The sequence below is a fragment of the Pteropus medius genome, unplaced genomic scaffold, assembly GCF_902729225.1.
Source record: "Pteropus medius unplaced genomic scaffold, Ma_sr-lr_union100, whole genome shotgun sequence".
NCBI lineage: Eukaryota > Metazoa > Chordata > Mammalia > Chiroptera > Pteropodidae > Pteropus > Pteropus medius.
In genome coordinates, this window is record NW_024340849.1 from 38,818,140 (window position 1) to 38,837,170 (window position 19,031).

The following is a 19,031-nucleotide window of genomic DNA, read 5'->3' on the forward strand; positions in this document are numbered from 1 at the left end:
ATAGATATTGCATTGAATCTATAAATTGCTTTGGGTACTATGGATATTTTAACAATGTTGATTCTTTCTATCAACGAGCACAATATATGCTTCCATTGATTTGTATCTTCTTCAATTTCTTCCTTCGACGTCTTGTAATTTTCCAAGTATAGTTTTTTTACCTCCTCGGTTAAATTTATACCTCAGTATTTTTTCATGCAATTGTAAATGAGATTGTTTTCTTAATTTCATTTTCTGATAGTTCATTATTGATGTATAGAAATACAACCAATTTCTGAATATGAATTTTGTATCCTGCTACTTTACCGAATTCTTTTACCAGTTATAACAATATTTTGGTGGAATCTTTGAAGTTCTCTATATGTAATATCATGTCATCTGCAAATAATGACAGTTTTACACTTCCTTCCAATTTGGATGCCTTTTACTTCTTTTTCTTGTCTGATTACAGTGGCTAGGACTTCCAATATTATGTTGAATAACAGTGGTAAAAGTATCTTTGTCTTGTTCCTAATCTTAAAGAAAACCCTTTTAGCTTTTCCCCATTGAGTATGATGTTAGCTGTGGGTTTGTCATATATGTCATATATGTCATATATAGTATGTTAAGGTATGTTCCCTCTAGTCCCACAATGCTAAGAGTTTTTATCATAAATGAATACTGTATTTTGTCAAATGCTTTTTCTGCATCTCGATACAATCATATTATTTTTATCTTTCAATTTGTTCATGTGGTGTATCACATTAATTGATTTGTGGATACTGAATCAAATTTGTATCCCAGGAATAAATTCCACTTAATCATAATGTATGACCTTTTTAATGTATTGCTGAATTTGGTTAGCTAATATTTTGTTGAGGAGTTTTGAGTCTATATTCATCAGGGATATTTACCTATACTTTTCTTTTCTTTTTTTCTTTTTCTTTTTTCTTTTTTATAATGTCTTTGTCTGGTTTTGGAATCAGGGTAATAGTTGTCTCATAGAATGAGCTCCGAAGCCTTCCATCTCCCTTGAATTTTCTGGAATAGTTTGAGAAGAATAGGTATTAATTCTCTTTGAATGTTTAGTAAAATTCACCTGTGAGGCCATCCAGTCCAGGACATTTGTTCGTTGGGAATTTTTTGATAATTGATTTGATTTTGTTAGTAGTAATCAGTTGGTTCAGATTCTCTTTCTTCTTGACTCAGTCTTGGAAGATTGTATGTTTCTAGGAATGTATCCATTCCTTCCAGATTGTCTAATTTATTGTCATATAGTCATAAGCAGCATATTCTTATAATTCTTTGTGTTTTCTGTGATGTCAGTTATCACTTCTCTTTCATTTCTGATTTTATTTATTTGGGTCCTTTTTTTTTCTTTGTGAGTCTGGTTAAAGGTTTATCATTCTGCTTATCATTTCAAAGAACAAGCTATCGGTTTTATTTATATTTTGAATTGCTCGTTTAAACTCTATTTTATTAATTTTTGCTCAAATTTTTATTATTTCCTTCATTCTACTCACTTTGAACTTTGCTCTTCTTTTTCTAGTTCCTTTAAGTGTGAGTTTAGAATGTTTATTTGAGATTTTTCTTATTTCTTGAAGTAAGGCTGTGTTACTAGGATTTTTTCTCTTAAGACTGCTTTTGCTGTGTCCCATAGAATTTAGGGTCTTTTTGTTTGTTTTCATTTATCTCAAGGTATCCTTTGATTTCTTTCTTGATTTCTTTGTTAACCTTCTTGTTGTTTAGTAGCATGTTCTTTAGCCTCCATATGTTTCTGTGTTTTTCACTTTTTTTCTTGTAATTGATTTCTAGTTTCATACCACTGAGATTAGAGGAGATGCTTGATATTTCAATCTTCTTAAATTTATTGAGACTCATTTTGTGGCCTAACGTGTGGTCTGTCTTGAAAAATGTTCCATGTGCACTTGAAAAGAATGTATATTCTGTTGCTTTGGGGTGAATTGCTCTAAAAACATTAATTAAATTCATCTGATATAATATGTCATTTAAGGCCACTGTGTCTTTGTTAATTGTCTGTCTGGAAGACCTATCCCTTGATGTCAATGGGGTGTTAAAGTCCCCTATCTCTCCTTTTATGTCAGTCAATATTTGCTTTATATATTTAGCTGCTCCTATGGTGGGTGCATAAATGTTTACTAAGGTTATATCCTCTTGTTGGGTTAATTCCTTTATCATTATGTAATGTCTTATTATAGCATTTGTCTTATTATAGCCTTGGTTTTAAAGTCTATTTTGTCTGACATAAGTATTACTACCCTAGCCTTGTTTGTTTGTTTCTATTTGCATGAAATGTCTTTTTTCCATCTCTTTACTTTCAGTCTCTGTGTGCCTTTCAATCTGGAGTCTCTTGTAGACAACATGTATGGGTCTTCTTTTCTTTTTGATTCAGCTACCCCGTGTATTTTGATTGGAGCAATTAATCAATTTACATTTAAAGTGATTATTGATAGGTGCATAGTTATCACCATTTTATTATTCATATTTATGTTCTCCCCCCCTCTTCCTTTTTAAAGAAGTCCCTTTAACATTTCTTGTAATACTAGCTTGGTGAATTCCTTTAGCTTTTTTTTTTTTTCTTTTAATTTGGTAAGCTCTTTATCTCACCTTTAATTTTTTTAAAAATAAATTTATTTTAAGTTTATTGGGGTAACATTGGTTAATACAATTATATAATTTTCAGGTGTACATTATAATTTGACATCTATATATTCTATTGTGTGTTACCTCCCAGAGTCCAGTTTCCTTCAGCTACCATATATTTAATCCTCTTTACCTACATCGCCCTCCCCCAAATCCCCTACATTTGACCCTCTTTACCCTGTTTACTTCTTCCCTCCCGCCCCCACCCCCTACACTCTGGTAACCACTAGTCCACTGTCCATGTCCCTGGGTCTCTGTTTGTCCTGTTCATTTGTTGCTTTTAAGTTTATATTCCACATATAAGTGATATTATGTGATTTTCAACTTTTTCTGTCTTGCTTATTTCCCTTAGCAGAATTATCTCGAGGTCCATCGATGTTGTCGCAAATGGCAGTGTTTCATCTCTTTTTATGGCTGAGTAATATTCCACTTTATATATGTACCACTGCTTCTTTAGCCAATCATCTATTGTAGGACACTTTGGTTGCTTCCATGTCCTGGTCACTGTGAATAGTGCTGCTATAAACATCAGTGTGTAAATATCTTTTCGGTTATGTATTTTCAAGTCTTTGGTGTAAATACCCTGTAGAGGGATTGCTGGATCATATGGTAGACCAATTCTCAGTTTTTTGAGGAACCTCCATACTGTTTTTCATAGTGGCTGTACCAATTTGCAGTCCCACCAGCAATGTATGAGGGTTCCTTCTTCTCCATATCCTCCCCAACGTTTGTTATTACTTGTCTGTTGATTATAGCTATTCTAACAGGTGTGAGATGGTATCTCATTGTGGTTTTGATTTGCATTTCCCTAATAGCTAGCAATGTTGAGCATCTTTTTGTATATTTGTTGACCATTTGTATGTCCTCTAGGGAGAAGTGTCTGTTCAGGTCCTCTGCTCATTTTTTGATTGCATCGTTTGTTTTCTTGTTGTTATTGAGTCATATGAGTTCTTTGTATATTTTGGATATTAGGACCTTATCGGAGGTGTTGCTTGCAAATATATTTTCCCATTCGGATGGTTGTCTCTTTACCTTGTTGACGATTTCTTTTGCTGAGCAGAAGCTTTTTAGTTTGATGTAGTCCCATTCATTTATTTTTGCTTTTACTTCCCTTGCTTTTGAGGTCAAATTCATAAAATCCTCTTTAAGTCCAACGTCCTTGACTTTAGTTTCTGTTTTCTTCTACGAATTTTATTCTTTCAGGTCTTATATTCAGGTCCTTAATCCATTTTGAGTTAATTTTGGCATGTGGTGATAGACAACAGTCTAGTTTCATTCTTTTGCAGGTGGCTTTCCAGTTTTCCCAGCACCATTTATTGAAGAGGCTTTCCTTTCTCCACTGTATGTTTTTGGGGTTTTTTTTGTCAAAAATTATTTGCCCATATAAATATGGGTTTACTTCTTGACTCTAGATTCTGTTCCACTGGTCCACATGTCTGTTTTTCTGCCAATACCATGCCGTTTAGATTACTGTCGCTTTGTAGTATAATTTGAAGTCGGGCAGAGTGATGCATCCAACCTCATTCTTTTTTCTCAGGATGGCTTTGGCAATTCAGGGTCTTTTGTGCTTTCCTACAAATCTGATGATTTTTTTGTTCTATTTCTTTAAAAAATACTGATGGGATTTTAATGGGGATTGCATTAAATCTGTATAATGCTTTAGGTAATATGGTCATTTTAATTATGTTGATTCTTCCAATCCAAGAACATGGAATATCTTTCTTTTTCTTTGTATCTTCTTCGATTTCTTTTAATAGGGTCTTGTAGTTTTCATTATTTAGGTCCTTCATATGTTTTGTTAAATTTATTCCTAGATATTCTATTCTTTTCGTTGCAATTACAAAAGGAATTATTTTTCTACTTCTATTTCTGACACTTCATTATTAGAGTATAGGAACGCTATGGATTTTTGAATGTTGATTTTGTATCCAGAGACTTTACTGTATTTGCTTATTGTTTCTATTAGTGTTCTTGTGGAGTCTTTAGGGTTTTCTATATAGAGAATTGAGCCATCTGCAAATAGTGACAGTTTGACTTCTTCATTTCCTATTTGGATGCCTTTTATATCTTTCTCTTGCCCGATTGCACTTTCTAGGACCTCCAATATTATATTGAGTATCAGTGATGATAGTGGACAGCCTTGCCTTGTTTCTGATCTTAGAGAGAAGATTTTAGTTTTTCACTATTAAGTATAATGTTGGCTGAGGGTGTGTCATATATGGCCTTTCTTATGTTAAGGTATTTTCTTTCTATACTGAATTTGTTAAATATTTTGATCATAAATGGATGCTGTATCTTTTCGAAGGCCTTTTCTGCATCTATTGATATGATCATTTGATTCTTATTTTTTAAGTTGTTTATGTGGTGTATCACATTAATTGATTTGTGTATGTTGAACCATCCCTGTGCCCTTGGGATGAACCTTACTTGATCGTGGTGTATAATCTTTTTAATATGTCGCTATATTTGGTTCACTAGTATCATATTTAGGATTTTTGCATCTGTGTTCATGAGAGATATAGGCTGTAGTTTTCTTTTTTGTGTGTTATCTCTACCAGGTTTTGGTATCGGAGTAATACTGGCCTCATAAAATGTGTTGGGAAGTATTGCCTCCTCTTCAATTTTTTTGGCAGAGTTTGAAGAGAATAAATATTAAATCTTTGAATGTTTGGTAGAATTCACTGGTGAAGCCATCTGGTCCTGGACTTTTATTTTTGGGTAGGTTTTTGATGATTGTTTTAATTTCCATACTGGTGATTGGTCTATTTATATTTTCTAGATCTTGATTCAGTCTAGAAAGATTGCTATTTCTAAGTACTGGTCCATTTCTTTTAGGTTATTAAATTTATTATTATATACTTTTTCATAGTATTCTTGCATGATCCTTTGTATTTCTGCAATGTCAGTTGTAATTTCCCCTCTTTCATCCCTGATTTGTTTATTTGTGTCTTTCTCTTTTTTCCTTAGTGAGTCTAGCCAGCGGTTTGTTGATTTTATTAACCTTCTCAAACAACCAGCTCCTTGTATTTATTTTTCCTACTGTTTTTGTTGTTGTTATTGTTGTTGTTGTTTTCAATTTCATTTATTTCTGCTCTAATTTTGATGATTTCTTTCTTTCTGCTGACTTTAGGCCTTATTTGTTCTTCCTTTTCTAGTTTTTTAAGATGAAGCATTAAGTTGTTTATTTGGGCTCATTCTTGTTTTTGGAGATAGGCCTGTAATGATATGAACTTTCCTCTTATGACCGCTTTTGCCGTATCCCCAAAATTTTGATATGTTGTGCTGTCATTATCATTCATTTCTATGTATCTCTTGATCTCTCTTTTTATTCCTTCCCTGACCCAGTTATTCTTCAGTAGCATGTTGTTTAATCTCCATGTATTTGTGGTTCTTCCTGATTTCTTTTTGCAGTTGATCTCTAGTTTCAAAGCATTATGATCAGAGAACATGGTCGGTATGATTTCAACCCTATTATATTTGTTGAGACTATCTCTATGTCCCAGTATGTGGTTGATTCTTGAGAATATTCCATGTGCACTAGAAAAGAATGTATAAGCAGTTGTTTTGAAATGAAAGGCTCTATATATGTCAATTATGTCCAGTTGGTCTGATGTGTCATTTAAGGATGTTATTTCCTTATTCATTTTCTGTTTGGATGATGTCTATATCCGGCAGTGGGGGATTTAGGTCTCCTACTATGATAGTGTTTTGGTCTGTTTCTCCCTTTAGATCTGTTAGTAATTGCATTACATATTTCAGGGCTCCCCGATTGGGAGCATAGATATTAATAAGTGTTATGTCTTCTTGGTGAATGCTTCCCTTTATCATTATGAAGTGCCCCCTCGGTATCTTTCTTTACTTTTTTTATTTTGAAGTCTATTTCATCCGATATTAGTATCACTATTCTCACTTTTCTCTGAATGCCATTTGCTTGAAATATCATTTTTCACCCTTTTATTTTGAATCTATATTTGTCTTTGGAGCTGAGATGTGTCTCCTGGAGGCAGCATATGGTTGGGTTTTGTTTTTTTTATACATTCTGCAACTCTGTATCTTTTTATTGGTGAATTCAGTCCATTTACATTTAGAATGATTATTGAAATATGAGGTCTTCTTATAGCCATTTTATCTTTTGCTTTGTGGTAGCTCGGTGTTTCCATTGCTTCCTTGTCCTTGTGTTTCTGTTTTCTTTATTTTGGTTGGCTTTTGTAGGTTTTGCCTCTGGTTCTTCTTGTTTTATGTTATATACTTCATTTCTGAGTCTTCTGTGTTTGGTTACCATTACAAATATGAAAAGGATAGTTATATATATACAGTTGTCCATTTTCTTCTGTGTGTGCCTTATCTCCATTCCCCTTTGCAAATTTAGATCTTTGAATCCTTCCCTTTTCAGTCACCGTTATCTCAATTCGTCCCTATGTATGCTGAACTTTCATTACTATCTTGCTATAGCAATTCTCTTCTTATTATTTAAGCTTATAATGCCCTGTTCTTATTAAGGTTTGCACTCCTCTGCTTCTATTTGCCAGATAGTCATTTTACTCTTAATTATGTATTTTTTTGTTTTGATTTGTTATTTTGTTTTAGATGAGCTGACCCCTTTCAGTATTTCCTGTAGTGCAGGCCTCGTAATAGAGAATTCCCTCAAGTTTTGTATGTCTGGAAAGGTTTTAATTTCTCCTTCATTTCTAAAGGAGAGCTTAGCTGGATATATCATTCTAGGCTGATAGTTCCTTTCACTTAATAGTTTAAATATTTGATTCCATTCTTTTCTTGCTTGTAAAGTTTGCGCTGAGAAGTCTGATGATAACCTAATAGGTTTTCCTTTATAAGTTACCATTTTCTTCTCCCTGGCTGCCCTGAGAATTCTGTCTTTGTCATTAATTTTTCATAATTTTAATACAATGTGTCTTGGTGAAGGCCTTTTTGGGTTGAGATAATTGGGTGTTCTGTCAACTTCTTGAATCCCAAGCTCCAGCTCATTCCTTAGATTGGGGAAATTCTCATCCACTATTTGTCTGAAAATGCTTTCTAGTCCCTGCTCCTTTTCCTTGGCTTCAATAATGCCCATAATTCTTATGTTTCCTCTCCTGATGGTATCTCCTCTTGGATATCTCCTCTTGGATATCTCCTATTTCTATAAAGCCTTATATTTCTCTTTCATTATTTTCCATTCTCTCTTCTTCTTTCTAATTTATTTCTATATTTCTGTTTTCAATATTACTGATCCTTTCCTCCATTTGGATGACTCTATTTCCCAAGCTTGCTATTTCATTTTTAAACTCTTGCAGTGTGTTTTTTATCCCCAGAAGATCTATTCTATTCTTTTTGAGGGTTTCAGTCTCCTTGCTCTGCTCATCAAGTTGATTTTTCAATTCCTGAAATTGTTGATATGACTCATTTTGGAACTCACTGAGTTTTTTCAGAAGTACCATCCTGAATTCTCTGTCATTTAAGTCACATATTTCTATATCTATAAGCTTATTTTCTGAAGATTTTTCTTTTTCTTTCTGAGATGCCTTGTCATCTTGCTTGTTCATGGTCTTTAATGAACCATTTCTCTGCCTGGCCATTAATGGAAGTGTATGCAGCTTTTTTTCTGGAAAGAAGATTTGTTATATAAAGGTCCCTCATTAGCCTGTTTCAAAGAAGGCACTTTTGTTTTGGTTTCCAGTACGTAACATCTAAGCCTCTTGGATCTCTGCTTTCTATAAAGCCTTAATAATACCTTTTTATTTTCTTGTAAATATTTAATCATGCTCGCTACCCTCAGTTTCAGTCCCTGTCAATGTCAGCCACAGTCTTGGCCGCATTTGCTCAGATTCCCCTGGGGCTGTGAGGTGTTTGGTCTTGGAGGGTATGGGAGAGGGGGATCTCTGGATTGGGAGTTGGGAGCTGTGGCTCAGCCTCGGTTTTGCAATCGGAGCCAGTAAATATCAACTGTTCTCTGCCGTCCTGCTTCTCTGCTTTCTGCCCTGATGACTGGACCCTGCTGCCGGCTGCATGGAACTCACAACTCTCCCAGGCAGAGCTGTTCAGGGAACTCGCTGCACCTTTCTCCCCTCCCCTTCCTCCTACAGGGAACTCCAGTGGCTGCGAGAGGCAGCTTCTTTATTTCTCCCAGTCCACAACCCAACATCCAGGATTCTGACCTGTGGTAGCTCTTATGTGCAGATCCCATGCTCAGACATGCTGGTGTGCAATTTGGGTGTTTTTTTGTTCAGTTTTAAATATTCAGCTTGTTGTTGTTTCAGAGGGAGAGATCTGAGGACGTCTCTCACTTTGCCATGTTTTCACCATTAATTTTGATAGCCTTACTGGGTAGAATAGCCTTAGTTGTAGGTTCTTGCTTTTCACTACTTTGAATATATTAAGCTAATCCATTCTGGCCTGCAAAGTGTCTGTTGAGAAATCAGCTGACAGTTTTATAGGAGTACCCTTGTAAGTAGCTAGCTTCTTTTCTCTTGCACTTTTATAATTCTCCTTTTGTTTTTAACTTTTGTCATTTTAATTATGATGTGCCTTGGTGTCGGCCTGTTTGGGTTCATTTTGAGACTCTCTGTGCTTCCTGGACTTGTATGTCCTTTTTTTTTTTTTTTTGCCAGGTTAGAGTTTTCGGTCATTATTTCTTCAAATAGTTTCTCTAATTCTTACTCTTTCTCTTCTCCTGGTATCCCTATGATGCAAATGTTGTTACCCTTGATATTATTCCAGAGGTCCCTTAAAGTATCCTCATTTAAAATTTTTTTTTTTCTTTTTGCTGTTCTGATTAGGCATTTTCTGCTACCTTGTATTCAGACGAGATCAGACGTGTTCAGGGTGGTATGACCATAGACAACTACCTTGTATTCAAATTGCTGATTTGATCCTCTGCTTCATTTAATATACTGTTGATTTCTTCTTGTATATTCTTCATTTCAGTTATAGTATTCTTCATATCTGACTGGTTTTTTCTAATGGTTTTTATGTCCTTTTTATGCTTATTATCTCTTTGTTGAAGTTCTCACTAAGTTCATTGAGCATCCTTATAACTATCGTTTTGAACTCTATATCTGGTATGTTGTTTGGTCCATTTCATTTAGTTCTATTTCTGGAGTTTTCTCCTGTTCTTTCATTTGAGATATGTTATTTGTTTCCTCATTTTGGCTGTCTCTCTGTGTTTGTGTCTATGTATTATGTAGATTTGCTTCATCTCTCAGTTTTGACCAAGTGGTCTTATATAGTAGGTGCCCTGGGTGGCCCAGTGCCACGGTCTCCCTAATCACCTGCGCTGGGTGCTCCAGGAGTATCCCTTGTGTGTGTTGTGTGTGCCTTCTTGTTGTCATTGAGACTCAATTGTGGTTAGCATGTCAGTTGGTGGGATTGACTCTCAAGCTTACTGAATTTGAGTATTGGCCACACCTACACTATGTGAGCTGCTGTGTGGGGGCTGACCCCAGGAAGTGGGATTCACTCCAGTGGGTTCATGTGCCTACTGATAACACCCTTTGTAGGGCAAATCAGGTAGTGCTCTGTTGTGGTTTGAAGCTAGCCTCTAAGAGTATTGGTTCTGGTGCCCCTTGGGAGCGGTTCCGGTTCAGTCCAAGGTTAGCCACTGCTGGTGACTGGCCTGGGGCTACCTGGTAACAGCTACAAGGTTATCCATGCTTGGTCACTGCTTGTGTTGGACCTGGAATTGTGTAGAAGAGGCCATGTTGCTAACTGGGGCCAGCAGTCACCAGTACTAGGCCTGGGGCAGTTCAGCAAAAGGCCTGGGGCACTCTGAGGTCTGACATCACTCTAGCTGCCTGTAAGACTCAGCCACTGAAAGAGTTAGGTGAGGTGGGTGCCCCAGGGAATTATCAGGGTGGGCGAATGGCATTCATCAGGTTAATGCTGATTCAGGTTTTGCACCAGTGCTGAGCCTGGGGCCACTCACAAAAAATTGCAGAACACATCGGGGCCAGTACCACCTACCTTGGGCCCCAGACCTCTGAGAGTTGTCAGAGAAAAACTTTAGCATGGGCCAAGGCTGATTGCCTGCCGCCAAAAGTGCCTCTGGCACCACTTGAGCTGAGGCTTGCTGGTTGCTACTGAAAGAGACTCTTACCATGCATGGTGTGGGGCTGGTTGCCTAACCATTAAAAGTGCCTCCAGCAGTGGGTGCATTGGATGGGATGGAGTCCCAGGGAGTTACCATGGTGGGGCAAAGAGGTTAATCAGGTTAAGGCAGATTTAAGCTTGGCACCAGTGCTGAGCCTAGAGTGACTGCAAATGCCCAGAGTGTTCTGAGGCCAGTCATACTTCTGCCCCCTGCCTCAAGTCTGCAGACCCCTGAGTTGTCCAAGAAAGACTGTAGCACAGGCTGGGGCTGGTTGCCCACCACCAAAAGTGCCTCTGGAGGCTCACAAGCCAAAGCCAGTTTCTTGCTGCTGAAATAGTCTCCTGCAGTGGGCAGGTCAAGGCTGTTGTCCAACTGCCAAAAGTGCCTCTGTTGGTGCACAAGTTGGGTAGGGTGGGGTCTCAGGGAGTCTTCAGGGTAGAGCAGGTGATCCTCACCATGCCAGTGCAGATTCAGTTTTGGCCTTGTGCGGGGAGGGTTCAACACAGGAAAGATAGCATCCACCTATAGACTGCACAGGAGGAGAACTCAATACAGGGATAATGGCAGCTGTCTCTCCAACCCTCGTCCTGAAGCCACATGACTCGTTCTTTCCCTGTAGATCTCTGGAGCTTCCCAAATCGCTGTATCCCTGTCAGAGCCCAGAGGGAGTGCTTGTGAGCTAGTGAGTCTGTGGGCGGGTCCTTTAAAAGGATGTCTGGGTTTCCAGCAGCCTTCTGTCTTATCCTGTTGGACAGAATCTCTATATATTTTCACAGCCAGATTTTATGGGATTCCTTTTCCAGGCACTGAAACCCTGAGTTGGAGAGTCCATGTGTGGGCCTGGGGCCCCTCATTCTTCTGTGAGGACTACTGCAGCTGAGATATCTATGCTCAACTACCACTCATGGGTGTGGGGCCAGCCTGTTTTACCTCTCTGCCCCTCCTGCCAGTCTTGATGTGACCTCTTCTTTATATCCTTAGTTATAGGAGTTCTGTTCAGCTAGTCTTCAGATGGTTCTTCAGGTTGATAGTTCTATAATTTAGTTGTAATTTTAATGTAGTCATGGGAGAAGGCAAGCACAGCATTTATCTACTCAGCCATCTTGCCCAGAACCTTGTGCTCTTTGATTATCACTTCATTCACTTATTCATCCACTTATTTATAAACATGTATTGAGCACATATTATGTGGCAGGAACTGTGCTGAGTGCTGAAGGTGAATCAGTGAACATGTTATATGATTTTATGATTTTTAAAATATTTTAACAGCTTTATCAAGGTATGACTTACATATAAAATTCGCCCACTTTAAATATACAACTCAACAATTTTCAGTAAATTTATAGAGTTCTGCAACCATTACCACAATCCAGTGATAGGACATTTACATCACCCAAGAAATATCTCTTGTGCCCATTTTCCATCACTCTCCATTCCCATTGATTTCTGTCCCTGGGCAACCATGATTCTAATTTCTGTCTCCATAGATTTACCTTTTTTGAATATTTTATGTAGATGGAATCATATTATATGTGACATTTTGCATCTGGTTTCTTTCACTTGGCATGTTTCCCATGTTTCCCGTGTTTATCCATTTTGTGTCATGTGTCAGTCTTTCATTATTTTTTTACGGCCAAAAAATTTCCATTCTATGGCTATGCCACAGAAAATGTGTACATTTTCCTGTTTTCAACTTCTTTGTATCATGTGATGGTTACACATTCCCTTATCTAGAGCTCAGAGGACAATTTTTCAGAGGGCTACTGGTCCACTTTCCAGTTTCTAGCTATCATTCTCCTATGACAATATTGGTTTATTCAGGTGGCATCTTTACCTACTCATTATTTGTTTCCTCGTACTCAGAACTGATGGAGTACACTCACACAGTAAAAAGCTAGAGATTTTTTTTCTCTCTTTGCCCTTGGTTGGAAGCACAAAAATGTGAGCATTAATCTTCAACCTACTTATTGTACAATTTTTCTCTGGAAATTGTGTTCTCTGAATGAATGTAAGAAGATAAGCAGGCAAAAGAGACGTGGGATATTTCTCTGGTTGCCTCAGGAATCTGGGTCCATGTAGTAAAGAAATAGTTGTAGAATTTTCCAAGTTCCTACCAAATTTGGGCCCTGGATCACGGGGAAGGAAGCGGAAGAAATATGGCATGTATCTTTACTTTTTTTTTTTTTTTTTTAGTATGACTTCATTTCACAAGATGTCTGAGCATGCTTTAATTTAATAAATTAAATTACGTGAATGGATAATTTGGTAGAAGCAACCACCAGCATTCTTCTGTTCCCTTCTGCTATTTTCATGGTAGGGGTAGTAAACATTTTTATCACCAGAGAACTTTTTTTCTCTTTTGAGTTCCATATTTTGAAATATTTTTCTCCTATCAAACTACAGTTTTAATTTCTTCCAATAATTGATTCATCGATATCATGTATTATGTCAACCAGAGCTTCTTATAAGTATGAAATTGTCAGAATTATTCAAGGAATTCATAAAATTCAAAACCAAAGAAGGCAGACTGTTTGCTCATTGCAGTCTTTGTAGAAAATGTACAATTTCCATTAGGCTTTTTGAAACATCAACACTGTATCAGGACACACTGTTTTTAACTTTGTGAAGTCCTAGCAGTCTTAGACTCATGGTAGGAAACTGCTGCATCTTCAAGGATCTGAAGTAGCAGGATTCAGACAAAGTCTGGGTTGGCCAGCATAAATAGACAGCAAGCTCCCACAGCGCTGGTGTATACTTAAGAGACCAGTCTCCCCACTTTAAGCTTTAAAATAGATTAATACAATACAGGGCATAACAGTCTGACAGATTAAGGCAGATTATCAGCTAATTGCAGAGAGTAACATCATAACTTTGTTTTCAGTTCAGCGTTTATCTTTAAAAAATACATATATGTTATTAAATATATGTGTATCTATGAGTGTGTACACATATGTAAGTACACACACACTCGCACACAGTCTCTGAATTAGTTTCAATAAAACCTGCATCCGTGCAGAGGTACTCATGGAGTGCCTTCAATAAAAAAGTCACTGTGTGTTACATGATAACATTGAACAGACTCCAGACAGCCTCTTATCTTAGATATACAACAACGTAGCATAACTCAAGCCTAAAGGAGAAGTTAAAACATTAGGTAACAGTAGCAACAGTAGCATGTTAGTGGAGTAATAACTCTCCTGGAGGATAACCTAGGATGGGTTTTATTGAATTCAGTTTATTTAGCTGGGATAAACCCAGATAGGCATCTCATTTACAAGAAGGTGCTAGCAAGAGGGCAGGTTATTACAAGCACATTTAGAAGATAAGCAATAGAAAATTGCATAAAATCAGACATCAGGAAAGAAGCAGAAGTGGTTCCTGCTTCAACTAACTTCTTGCCTTGGACAGGTCTGTATTTACTACAACTGAAAATAATAATTGCCAATTCAGAGATCTGCAGGGATGAACGGCACTTTGGCTCTTAAGAACCCGCTAAATTACCCTTATTGACAAGCTTGCTTTATGGCTACTTGAAGTCCTTTTTTCTTTTTCTTTTTTTCAATTTAAGTGTATTTTCTTTGTTTCTCTGATCTTTGGAAGATGAAAATAATTATTTGAAGTTTCTTCATAATAATTCTTTTAAAAACATGATGATAGTTGTCATCTCTTAGTTTCCCCAGTTCTCTATACAAATTAACCAACTGTAAAATTGAAATGATGCTATTTTTCTACCTTTTCCATTTTCAAGGGTTGTTGTTTCCTCCTTTTTAAATTTGAATATGACAGATGTTTACTTGGTTATTTCTATATGTGAACCTTTGTCCCTAGGCACTGCTGCTGACATAGGTAAATGCATAGATTCTCTCTTAAAAGGTTATTTTGCATGGGCCTTTATTTGCAAGTTGGTTTTCTAGAGAAAACACATCTATTTGTCTGATAGCTAACTTCTTTGGATGCTTCATCTTTTCTCTTGTCCCATTAGGCTTCTCTTCCTTTCCTAAAGATCATGTTTTCAAATCAGAAAATATTCATTAAATGTCTACTCTGTGAAAGCTGCAGTGCATGGCACTGAGGATGATAGAAAACAAATACAAAAAGGTCCTCTCTTCTGAGATTTCACAGTCTAGGCAGAGAGACATACATATACACAAATAACTCCAACATGTGGGGTGGACCATGTGAAATGCTTTAGTTAAGAAAAAAAGTGTTATTAGTTGGATTAGGTACTGACCTATCAAGGGAGTTTAAGGGGGCAGTCATAAATTTTTATTTTTTTTAAATCTACTTTCTTTAAAATCTTATATAAAATCAATTTGGTGGTTGCTTCTACCAAATCATTTATTTACCTAAAAAAATAACTTTATTGTGGTATAATTTACGTACCATAAAATTCACCCATTTAAAATATAGAATTCAATGATTTCTAGTAAATTTACCCAACTGTGCAATCATCACGATCATCTAATTTTAAAACATTCTTATTCTTCCAATAAGAGCCCTCATTCCCATTTATAGTTGATCCCCATTCCCAGTCCCAGCACCCCTCAAACACTATTTTACTTTCTGTTTCTATAGATTTACTTTTGCAAGACACTTTCTATAAACGGAATTGTGTAATATGTGGTTTTTTGTGTCATCTTCTCTCAGTATAATATTTTTTGAAGTCCATCCATATTGTAGTGTGTATTAGTATTTTATTCCTTTTGAGATTGCCAAATAGCATTCAATTGTATGAGTATAGCAGATTTTTTTATCTATCCACCAGTCATCCATTCACTTTTCAATCCTCAATTAATTTTCTTTCTCCCTCCTTTCTTTCTCTCTCCCAATAAAGAGTACTATACAAGATTATACTATCCCAAATATATTCCAGAATCTTAGTCCATGTCCAATTGTTATTTTTCTAGGAAAATCTGATTAAAGTCTTTAAACATTAACACTCCAGATTGTCTCTATATAGATGAGGAGGTCATGTGGCCTGGGTAGAAAGCTCTCACTCATTCTTCATTTTTAATTTAAAGATTGAAAAAAGAGTCCGATTCTAGTAGTATATTTATGTTTTAAACAGAGGAATACACTCTGAGTTCTGGGAAAAGGACATAAATTAACCTTTGGAAGTCATCAGAACATATTACCCACACAAATGCTGCTGCTGAGTTAGTTACCTTTCAATGACTGCTGTGCCCATTATCAGCCATATTGGAGTTTTGTGGTATGTGGTATGCACTCAAGATTTTAAAGTGTTAGAGACATTTCCTTCTTTTAGTGTAAAGCAGGGTGACCCAACGTCTCTCAAAGGTAAATACGAACCCTCTCTCTCGTTTGAAAGAGTTATTGAGCTATGTTTACAGTAGGTCCCCTTTGTCTGCAGTACACATACTTTACATTTTCTTAAAGGTAATGGGCTACCTGCCAATGACATTTCACAGTTCTCAAGCTGCACGGTTTCTTCAGGAATATAATTCCTCATCTGCTTTGCCCTTTCCCTTTGAGTTTTACGTTTCATCCTTGCTCTGTGTGATGCACCAGTCAACACAGATTCAGGCAACTCCTCATTTCTCCTTCCTTTGATGGCCTTGAAGCTCTTCATCTGGCCAGTCCATCACGCCCAGAGGAATGTGGCAGGACGTGCCCCTGCAGTAGTGCTGCAAAATCCGGTTTACTGCCCTATCGTTTTGTAATTGTCTCCCTCCTTCTTCTCATGTCCTTTTCCCACCTAAAATAATAACGGTAACAATAATAATATAATAATCATAAAAAGAAAGAAAACCAAGGATAGGAATGGCTTAAAATGAACTAAATTGGTCATTGTTATTACAGGAGAACTTTATATAGAATACAAGCAATAATCTGCTTATATACACGCCATTCTCTTACACAATAACTTCTCTGTCATCACTCTTTTCCTGTGCTTGGCAAAAGCAGTGAGTTCTACCTTCTCATTCCCATCCTATTTATGCACTCACGAAAAAAAAAAGCCAACAGAGCTTCCTTTTGTTTTGTTTTTGTTTTGTTTGTTGGTTTATATCTGGGTCCCAGCATGGGGCAAGCAGCTGGAGGGCACTTTTGCTGGTCACCTCTGTAGAGGGAGCTCTCGTGTTTTATATGTAGAGCTTGTGGCTTTCTCACAGTGAGAGTGGAGTCTGTAAGAAGCAAAACGGCTTTCTTTCGAGGCATCAAAACGGTAACGGAGACCCTATCGAAGTTTAGGGAGATGTTGTGGCAGATTGGCAGGCATCCCTTTATTGAAAATGTATTAGATAAAAAAAGCAGCTACTAGAACCCTACAGTCAATATGCCATTTCCTAAGTACTGAGTTAAACTTCCTTATGGGCACCCTGAAGATACTGAATAAGCTGTATATGTTCTATATGCATCACTTCTCTTATTTCCATGGAGAAGTACACCTTTCTGTATTTTCCTATACCTTCTTCAGAAGTGCATCATAAATTCCCAAGTCAAGGCTTTATTTAGAATTAGCTTTATTAGAAATGATTTTGGAAAAAATATTTACAAATACAAATAAAAATGAACAATTTACCTGGATATTTTGAATTTGCAAAATGACTGATACTTTGCAATGGAAACCTTTCTTATGCAAATTTGAAGTTGCAGATGAACTCCACATAGGATTCCTGACTTAAGAATAAAACAAAGAACTGGAGCATTTTACAGTACACTAATGGCCATTTTAATATTTCTCATCTGTTCTTAATTTGAGATAGACGTAATCTCTTCTGGGCTAAGACTTGCTACTTTTAGTATTATTTTTAGTTGTTAATAAAATCTTCTCAATGCTTTGGCTCCCAACTAGAGCTAAGAAACATTTAGCAATAGCTAAAGAGTCAGCTGAATAATGAAGGAGTCAGATCAATTCAATTCAATCTTTTATTTTTTTTTTTTTATGTCCCTGTTGCAGGCAAGGCACTGACTTGAGGATCACGGAGGTTAAAAAGGAGGAGGAAGGAACAGATGCTTATCTCAAGAAGCTAGCAGCCTGGTTAGGAATCTAAGATAATTTGGCGTTTCCATTCAAGATATTAAAAAGGTAAAAATAAAGTATTTCTATGGGTTTCAGTTTATGGTAACCTAGGAAACATAAAAGTAAAGGATGAGTTTTAAAATGTGTGCTTAGAAATGGAAATTTTTCTAAGATCAATGATCGGTCCTTTTTTTCTTTTTTTTTTTTTTAATGTCAGTCTGGAGACAGCAAGCTTTCATCTTCTGTGCCTCATCCATATAGAGTGCTTGGGTTACTTTATTAGAATGAGCAACAGTTTATGGGAGCCAGACAGAAAGACTGTGATTTACTTCAATTCTCTCCCAAGGATCAGTGCAAAAATTCATGTGAACGTTTGACTGTTAAAAAACGTTTTAGACATATTTTTGTGGTTTGAGTTTGTGTTCATCTATAAGATTGTTTTAGAGTTAAATGCTTTGATGAAAGGTCCATAGATCTTAAGAAAGAAAAGAACAATAAGCAAATTGATCTAATTCCTCGTTTTCAAATACCTAAGGTGTTTTTATTCCTCATTTCATGGACACTATCCAGAGGTTAAATATATCACCTAAAATTGCAAGCACAAGAAGGCTAGATTTCTGGCCTTCTGCCTCCCAGAGGAGACCTGTTCCACCTTAGAACATCTTGTAGATGAAAAAAAGTAAACCACAAACATGCTGTGAGTTGCTAGAAACTCTCTCTCTTTCTCTCTCCCTTTCTTTTTTTTTTGCTTATAAATCTAAATGTCAATAAAATAATACTAGTTTTGGAGACCTTTTTTGCACTCTATTATCATTATTTATTTAAGATTTATACCACATCAATGTCCAAAAAAAAAATTTAAATATGTTGCAACTGTATACACATTACAAAATAAAATACCCCAAAAAACAGAGTAAAACATTTTTTTCTAAATCAGAGAAATAGTTAGTAGGTATATAAGTGGCAAACACTGATTAATCCAGAGGATGGAATTTAGTTTTGAGTTTTTTGACAGATGAAATAAAATTATAAGCATGTGGAGCTGTGTTATTCTCATTACCTTACCTCCTAGCTTTAAATTGAGTTCTCAAATTTAACAGAACACAGAAAAGGAGAAAAGTATTTTTAATAGATTTTGTGGATATCTTCAGATTTCGACTTGTATAAAGCATGAGAGTAAAAATAAATGTGTAAGAACCATTACTCTCCAATATGTTTGTGCACATGTTTTTTAAAAACTGATGGTAGAGAGCATTTTTTCTCAATCTGCAGCGTGTAGTAAGAAAGTTTCTCTTTTGTGAGAGGGCTGGTCCTAAGTCTTTC

At 36.4% G+C, this 19,031-nt stretch overlaps 1 long non-coding RNA gene across 1 annotated transcript in view; it reads left to right on the forward strand.

Annotated features, from left to right (window-relative positions):
- The window catches only part of LOC120587609 (uncharacterized), a 254,268-nt gene extending 235,835 nt beyond the window's left edge, over positions 1-18,433 (forward strand). The window contains exons 3-4 of the long non-coding RNA XR_005649038.1: positions 17,646-17,774; positions 17,926-18,433. This is a non-coding gene — a long non-coding RNA (uncharacterized LOC120587609). The remainder of the gene's footprint in view (positions 1-17,645; positions 17,775-17,925) is intronic.
- Positions 18,434-19,031: the final 598 nt, after the last annotated feature.